The sequence below is a fragment of the Camelina sativa genome, chromosome 7, assembly GCF_000633955.1.
Source record: "Camelina sativa cultivar DH55 chromosome 7, Cs, whole genome shotgun sequence".
Classification (NCBI taxonomy): Eukaryota; Viridiplantae; Streptophyta; class Magnoliopsida; order Brassicales; family Brassicaceae; genus Camelina; species Camelina sativa.
Window position 1 is genome coordinate 8767466 of NC_025691.1, and position 8937 is coordinate 8776402.

The following is an 8937-nucleotide window of genomic DNA, read 5'->3' on the forward strand; positions in this document are numbered from 1 at the left end:
AAAAAAAAAACACTTTACAGAATCCAAATATAAGGATAACCTGCTTCAGCTTTCAAGGGTCATGAATCGCGAGACTAATCTCTCTTTCGATATGGGTTGCTAGCAGTTGAAGCCGTTTCGATTGGTAATAACTAATAAGTGGTTTTTTTTCTAGGTTTGAAGTGTTTTGGCGGTACAAAATGAATTATTTTGGCTAAGTATTGGCGGATAAAACAATTTTAGATTCCCACCTAGAGATTTTCCATCTTAGCGTTTAATAAACGCTATAGTATAATAACCAAAATTATAAACAATCTTTAATAGCAGTTGAGGAAATTTAGCTATTATCATGTGCTATGAATGTGGACTTTTGTTGTAGTGTATATATATTTCACTTAAGCAATACTTTTAAGTTTTAAACTGAGACAAGACCAGCTGGACAGAGCGGTCTAACCGCAACCTGGTTGGTGTTCCATTCTGGTGATATATGTAAAATACGACAAAACGAATACAAAAATATTATAGAGTTTTATTATAACCGCAACCCATAACTGTAGTATAGATTATAGAGTTTTATTATTACGCTAAACAAATTAATTTAATTTAGAAAATAGCAATACAAAAATATTAAATTAAAGAGTTGTAAATTCAATGAATTAAAAAACTACGTCTAAGGAATTTTTCAGGGAATTACAGAATATTAAATCAAATAATTAAATACTTCAAGCAATCAAAAATCATATCTAAAACTCTAAACTCTTTTGTAAAATAAATCAGTTCTCGCTGCAAATATTATCTAAGTTTAAAACCCGAAAATCCAAATTTCTTCGTAAAATTCAAGGTTAAAACCAGCTCTAAAACAAGTTTAGATTATTCACAAAAAAAAAACTAAATCAAATATCTTTGTAAAAAGTAAATTTGCTCATCAAAAGGTTTAATCAGAAAAATCAATTATATCCTCATATCAATTTCTTTTCCTAGGTTATTAATTCTAGGTGATCAATCAAGAATTAATATGAAGAACAACCAAAGATGAAGATCACAGAAGATAATGAATACTAAAAATAATCAGATATAATAATCCATAAAAACCCTATGAAAAAACCTAAACCTAACAAACAAACTACTTAGACATCATTGTAAGAACACAAATCAATAGTTGAATAAATTGCATAAAAAAGAGAATAAAGAAGTAAGGGAGTTCGAAATCTTCTCTCAACAGGGTTGAGTTCTGACTTGTCTCCCCAAGGCTCTCTAGATCTCTCTCTCAAAAAGTTACAGAAAATAAAGCTTCATGGTTTCTAAGACCTAAAAACATTATATATATGTCGTAAAACACGTCAGGGACTAGTGTTGAAATTATGGAAAACTTCGGGAAGTTTTGTAAAACTTCCAAAACATGGCTCGTGTGTCGGCTTACATGGGTGTCGACCGACACCATCACTCTTGATCAGCTCCAAGTTGATTTCTCCGGTTAAATGCTCCAAAATGATCCAAATTTCTCCATCTTGCTTCATCTGTGTCAAAATCCTAGAAAACCTGAAGATACTCAAAAACATCCTAAAAAAAATAAAAAGACTCAAAAAGCACACTTATATCATGGTTAAAAACCTCAAAAACCATTATATATCAACTCTCCCAGACTTAGTATTTGCTTGCCCTTAAGCAAAACAGAAGGTTAAACTTGTGAAAGAGGTATGAAAACTGGGAACTCACTCAACCCCATGATGATTCTTATTCGCACTCTTCATTTACCTGACTCAAGAACTTACTTCTTATACTTAACCAATGGAAAGAATCAACATTCCTTACTCAAATCCCACAATCCTTTGGAATCTCTAAAATCTACATTGCCATCTCATTAGTCAATATTTAAGCACAAATAAGGTGAATTTTTACCAAGATAATATCGTTAAATGGCATATGGATTCTCTTCAGGCCAAGACATTCTTCATACATCTCTTTTCCTCTCTCTTTTCTCACTTCCAAGATACTGATTTTTCCCTAATTTTCTAGGGTATCATTGTATTTTTTTTATCAATCTCTTGCTATTTTTGCTGCTTTTTTTCCTCTTTTCTTTGGACAAAAATTCCATGAATTCTTAAGTATGCACGGGTTTACGCGAACCGTTGCTGTCAGAGCACTCCTCTGGGGAGCTAGGAACCTTGTGGTCCATGCTCCCACACCCAAAGCAACCTACACCACTCGGCCTCTGCATAGCCTCCCACTCCCTCTTGTTTCCCTGCGCAGGCTTGCCGCCCTTGCCAGAACCTCCAGAATGTTAAGCCTTCCTAGGCTGAACTGCTGGACTAACCGCCACTGATTGTGCCCGGGTATCCTCCTCAATCTTTGCTGCAGTCTCAACCAGCTATGCACGCGTAGCATAACTCCGCCTTCTACAGTGAACCCTCAAATCGTCAAGAAGGACCCTCAAAACCCTCCTGATCTGAGCCTCCTCAGACTCTATTGCCGGACCCCATACATCAGAAGTCGACTGAACTCCAACTCCAGCTCCCGCACTGACCGAGTCCCCCGAGATAGTTAAAGGAACTTCACCTCCAACCAATTTAGTGCCTCTCTATGAAAATACTTGCGGTTGAACTCCATGACGAAGTCAGCCCTAGACATCTCCCTCTGCACTCTCCTAGCAGCCACAGAACTCCACCACAACTGAGCATCACCAATCAGGTTGTGAACCGCTATATCCACCCAAAACTCCTCAGGACATCTGAGAGACTGGAAGTTACGTTCCACTCTCATCCTCCACGCATCAGCAACAATATGATCAATACCTCCCAAAAACCGCTTGGTACCAGATAACTCTCCAATTTACATGTTTTAGACACCCTTTTTGTCCATATTTTGCATAATATATACCCTAACCTTAGCATTTTTAGGTCCTTAACCGTAGGAATTTGCATTTAGGCCATTTAGGGTGCTGCATTGTTGCATTTGTGTATTTTGAATGAAAACAGGTGCTTTGGAGCCCAAAATAGGGAAGAATGAGGTAAAACCTGAACATATACCCGAAGGAGTGATTGTGCGAGAAGAACAGTCTGAACCTCAACCTGATCAAAGAGGATCTGAGCGCAGGAAGAACAACACGAAGCCCTAGCCGAGGACCTTCGGGCATAACTGAGCAGGTAGGTTAAAGGGGTTTCCATATATAAACCCCCTTTCTTCTTCTCGCCCAAAACACGTCGCAGACACTCACGAACCAGAGAGCGAGAGCTTCTAAGAGAGAGAGAGAGAGAGAGAGCGATTTACACATTTTCTTGCTCTGTTAGGATTCGATTTCTATTTCTTTTTGCTTTCTTTTCAGTTTCGATTATGTACTCTATCACTTTTATCTTATTTTCAATTCAATGAAACTTTCATTCATTTGTGTTTTTATGCTTTTCACCATGAGATCTAAGTAGTGAATCAAGGTTTCTAAGGATGGGATAGACAAATATGTGTTCTTGATCGGTTAGTATGTCTTAGCTTGAATGTTTATTTTATAAAAGTTCCTTTCTAGATTGGTGTTCTTAATGCTATTTTCAGACCGAGAGGTTGAGATTAGATCTAGAGTGTTTTGCCATTGACAGATGTTGTTGAAATGCTTGAATCAATCAATGCTATAGATTTACTCACTTAGCCTAAGAGATTAGATGTGTAAGGATTTTATTGACAATAATGAATCGAATTCTAATGCCTGCTTAGTTATGTTTCTCCAACGAGAGTTGGGTAGGGGAGTGATTAAGGTTGATTGTTTCTATCACGAGTGTGTTTTAGCAAGGTTTAGAGATTCATTGTCTATGGAATATTTGCTTGAGGCATGTAAGACATCCAAATTTGATCAGGAGCACTTATGAGTCGATTACCCCATCCTTAGAAGCTTTCGCATCTTGATTGTTTAGCTTTTACCTATAATTCGACCCTTTACCCGAACTGGTACTCAATCACCAGCCTCGGGTATACCTTTGAGCTGTTCATCCTTGTGTTCTTGATTTCTTCTGTCATCCGATTACCCACTCGATCATGTACCCGAATGTTTGCATTGAGTGCTTAGGTCGTGTGGTTCTTGTTCTTTTATTTACTTTTGCTTACTTTAGGTTGTTAGAAAGACCCCCACTATTGCTTGGCTTGACATGCATTGTTTTGATAATATCTTATCTGCTAGCATAACAACCATTTGGATTGATAACCTTTTGTACTCCAACTGCATAGTGAATTGATACCCTGGATGAAAATCTTGTTATCTATTTGGCGTCGTTGCCATTTGGTTGAATTTTGTTTGTTACATTTAAGATTTTTCAGCACTTGCTAGATCAAGTTCTTTTTATATCCATCAGTTCGGAACTTTTGTGTTTGGTTGTTTTGCATTTCAGGTACAACCCGAGTACCCACCCGACCCGTCACTCGATCACCTGGATCGATTTGGCCTTCGTGTATCCACTCTGTAACTGATTGTGCATGCAAACACGGTCCAAGGGTAGCCAACACTTGAGTCCATTCATCGACAACATTGACAGACCAAGGTTACTCCGTCAACAAGTACAACAACCGCAGCCAACAACAATTGAGGAGGTCATGAATAATCAGAATGGTCCACAAGCCTCTCAAGAGAGGACCAACATAAGAGCAAGAGATGCTCCATCTACTCATACCCTGCTGTTCAAAAAAACAATTTTGAGATCAAGAGTAGTCTCATCCAGATGATTCAGAGCAACAAGTTTCATGGACTGCCAATGGAGGACCCATCGGATCATTTAGATGAGTTTGATAGGCTCTGTAGCCTCACCAAAATCAATGGAGTTAGTGAAGATGGATTCAAACTCCGGTTTTTCCCATTTTCTTTGGGTGACAAAGCACATGTTTGGGAGAAATCACTTCCCAAGGAGTCTATCACCACATGGGAAGCATGCAAAAAGGCGTTCCTCGACAAATTCTTCTCCAACTCCAGAACTGCAAGGCTGCATAATGACATCTCCAGCTTTGTTCAGAAAAGCAATGATACGTTCAGTGAAGCCTGGGAATGTTACAAGGGATACACCAGTCGATGCCCACATCACAGAGTCAACAATGCTTCTTTGCTAAGTACACTTTACCGCGGTGTAGTCCCTAAGATTTGGATGTTGCTGGACACCACTAGTAATGGAAATTTTCTCAACAAGGATGTTGATGAAGGTTGGGACCTAGTTGAGAAGTTAGCCCAATTTGATGGGCACTACAATGAGGAGTATGATCGCACAATACGATCTTCTGAAGAGGACGATGTCAAGTACAAGCGAGACATGAAAGCACTCAATGACAAATTGGACAAACTCCACAATCAGCAACAACATGTCCATTCAATCTCTGAGGAACACCAGTTTCGGTAACAAGATGGGGAGAATGCTATTCCTGAAGGGGTATATTACATCCACAATCACCGGACTATCAATCCAGCCACTCCAAATAGTTTAAACTGTGGCTTACCTATTGCTAGGCAACTACCCCCACCGACACAACAGTATAATACAATTTCATCGCAAAATCTGTTGCCACCTTCATCATCACTAGACTTGCTATCGATGATGCAACAAGTCTTGCCCACTCAGAAATGTGATGCCCTCGACATGAACACACTATTCGACGATCTTGCTAGTCGCTTATCAGCCAATTATCAAAAGCTGCATATCAAGTTTGACGCTTTGAGCTCACGAATTCAGACGCTTACTGATAAATCGGCTTCAACCTCCACCAGCCAAGAGTCTGCTCTTGCCATAGCCCTACGGAGTGGACGCCATTTACCGACTCATGAGGCACCACCAACCATTACTGAGGACAGCAATGATTTAGTTGGGGAGGATCTCTGTGAGCCGCCAACTTCTACTCATCCACCAAATCATTCAGCAGATCAACCCGACCCTGTACTGGATCTGGTCACCCTGACAAATGATTGGATGGACGTTCGGGTGAGCTCACCACCAACTGACAAACAGAAAGAGAGACGATTCATTCCTCCACCTTACAAACCGCCGCTGCCATTCCCTGGACGGTTTCACAAAGAGCTTCTTGAGAAGTATAAGACCTGGTTCGAAGAAAAGCAGATGAAGGAACTCGAGCTTTGCATGCCTCTAATGGATGCCTTCAACCTGATACCACCTTACCAGAAATTCTTAAAGGATGTGGTGATGGAACAGATCAAACAAGTCCAAGAAATGGTTATACTCAGCCATGAGTGTAGTTCTGTCATCCAGAGAACGATTGCACCCAAGAAACTGAGTGACCCTAGATCATTCACATTACCTTGCTCGATTGGACCTCTGACATTCGGAAGATGTCTTTGTGACTTGGGGGCATCGGTCACCCTAATGCCATTAACTGTAGCCAAACGACTTGGATTTGAGAAGTTCAAGACCACCGACATACAATTAGGATCAGTGGAAGTACCGACCGACTTCGTGGTTTTGGAAATAGATGTAGAACCAAAGGATCTGATGATTTTAGGATGACCATTCTTAGCCACCGCAGGAGCAATGATAGATGTGAGGAACGGGAAGATCAATCTGAACCTCGGCGAAGACCTCACTATGTAGTTCGATATTCGGGAAACTATAAAAAAGCCCACAATCGCAGGGCAAACTTTCTGGATAGAGGAATTAGATAAATTAAGCGAGGAAGCGTTTGAGGAAGTAACGATCGGAGATTGCCTACAGACAGCTCTAACAAAGGATGGTAAAGAGGGATTCATACACCAGGAATTGCTTGATACCTATAGAGCAGTCATCGAACCGGAATTAAGTGAGGATCTGAGGGAAGCTGAGGAGGAGAGAATGATGCTTGAAAAACAAGGCTTGAGCAAGTCAGTTGTCACCTCTCCATTTCCAACACATCCACTTTCACAAATCACCGCCAACGGTATTTCCCGATACAGGCGTGATCCCCTACTTTCCAACAACTTGTCAATAGCCAACTGCACTTCCCGCATAGAAGCTAAAAACACTACACGACTATCAACACACTAAATAACTTACCGTGGAATCTCATTCAAGGCTCGAAGAGGATGATACTAGAACTCCATACCACATGCAAATTGACTAACTACTCATAATCAATTCCATCAACAACATCATTCATCAAGGCTCGAAGAGGATGATACTAGAACTCCATACCACATGCAAATTGACGAACTACTCATAATCAATTCGATCAAAAACATCATTCATCAAACAACAGAAAAATAATTCTCCCAATTAAATTCCTAAACTGCTCTAAACCATCCATTAACCCGTCCTGGAAACTTAAGGGCTCTGATATCAAACTGAAACGACCCGACCCGTTTTTTTTAATAATAATAATAATATAATTAAATACTCCATAATATTTAATTACAACACAACCAATAAATCAATAACATGCACAGTGGAATACATATAATAATAATCACCAATACAATATCCTTCCTAACCATTCTATCCACCAACCTAACATACTTCTAAATAAGGTTCTAACATAAATATCATAACCAAAAACACACAATCGAGACTCTAGATCATCCTTCTGCTTATAGTCATGATTCCACGCTACACATAACTTACCTGCACCACAAACACAATGAGATGCGTGAGTATTACCATAAATACCCAGTGAGGCGATCCTCCCATCTACGAGCTATACATATTAGCAAATCAAGAGTATAACCACAAATAAAACATAACAAACTAGTCATTGAGCAGATCACCCAATAACACATTTAGCACACCTACATATCATCACACAAAACAAGTCATACAACCCAATCGCTCAGATAAGCTCATGGTCACACACTCACCTCAACAAGCTGATTCTAACAACATCTTCACCAGGAGAGACTCTCCTCACGTCTGAAACAGTCCAGAAACGTCCTACAACAAGTCACATAACCAAAAGCAACCTTGAAGCAAACTGGACAGAAACATCAGAAAAGAACAGTGTCAAGGATGAAACCCTAAAATAAATAAATAAAAGATGTTAACTATCAAATCCCTCTGGTGAAAAGCTACCCCGAGACGTCACAAAAAATCCCACAAAATCTCTTGTCGATCAGAAACTAGACGAGACCACGATCTCAGTTACAATCCCAGATGGTCCCAACTCGCGTCTCAGAAAACGTGTCTCACGAAACTGCCAATAACTCATCGAGTTTAAATACAAATCCACTTCTTTAAAAAAGAGAATGACAATAAAACACTTGGGAATAACTCTACCAAATTTTGTTACCTTTGACAACGATTTGATGTGTCGAAACTGTTTCCTCTCAAACCTAACGATTTTGCTCCTTCTCCTTCCCCTACTCTCTAAGATAAAGCTTTGTTGATCTCTTTCTCCTTCTCCTTCACACCAAATTGACCAAGGCTCTCTCGACCCCGAGACGTCACGAAGCATCACACCAAATAGACCAAGACTCCAGTGTTGACAATCCACAAAAAGGAGAAGGAGACGTCACTTTTAGAAAGACTAATAGGGAGATTTGGTTTAATTAGATTAAAACAGGATTTAATTAAACCGAAATAAATTAAAAATCCACCTTTTTAGTTTAATCGACACAACCCAAAATATAATCCCGAAACACGGATGTTACAGCCCCTGAAGACTGGCATGCGTTCTCTATTCTTCTAGATGATTTCCACCCTCCCCGGGCTTCTTTTCCTCTGTTTTTCTTGTTAAAGATTTCACGCTCGTCAAATCGTCATCTCATCCATCATGGCATGGGCTCTTTTCCCCCGTTTTTCTTGTTAAAGATTTCAAGTTTTTTCTTGGATCTTATTCAAGTGTAAATATTTTTTATGTACTGTTACAAGGTAATTAAATTACCCGGATACATACAAGAATGAAGAAATACATAATGAAAAGTAAGGAGAGTTGGTGAACATGATTAACGTAAGAATACTACTTCCAGTCTTAATCATTTGTGTGTTATTCTAATGCTTATTTGCCGAATGAAAGATACTA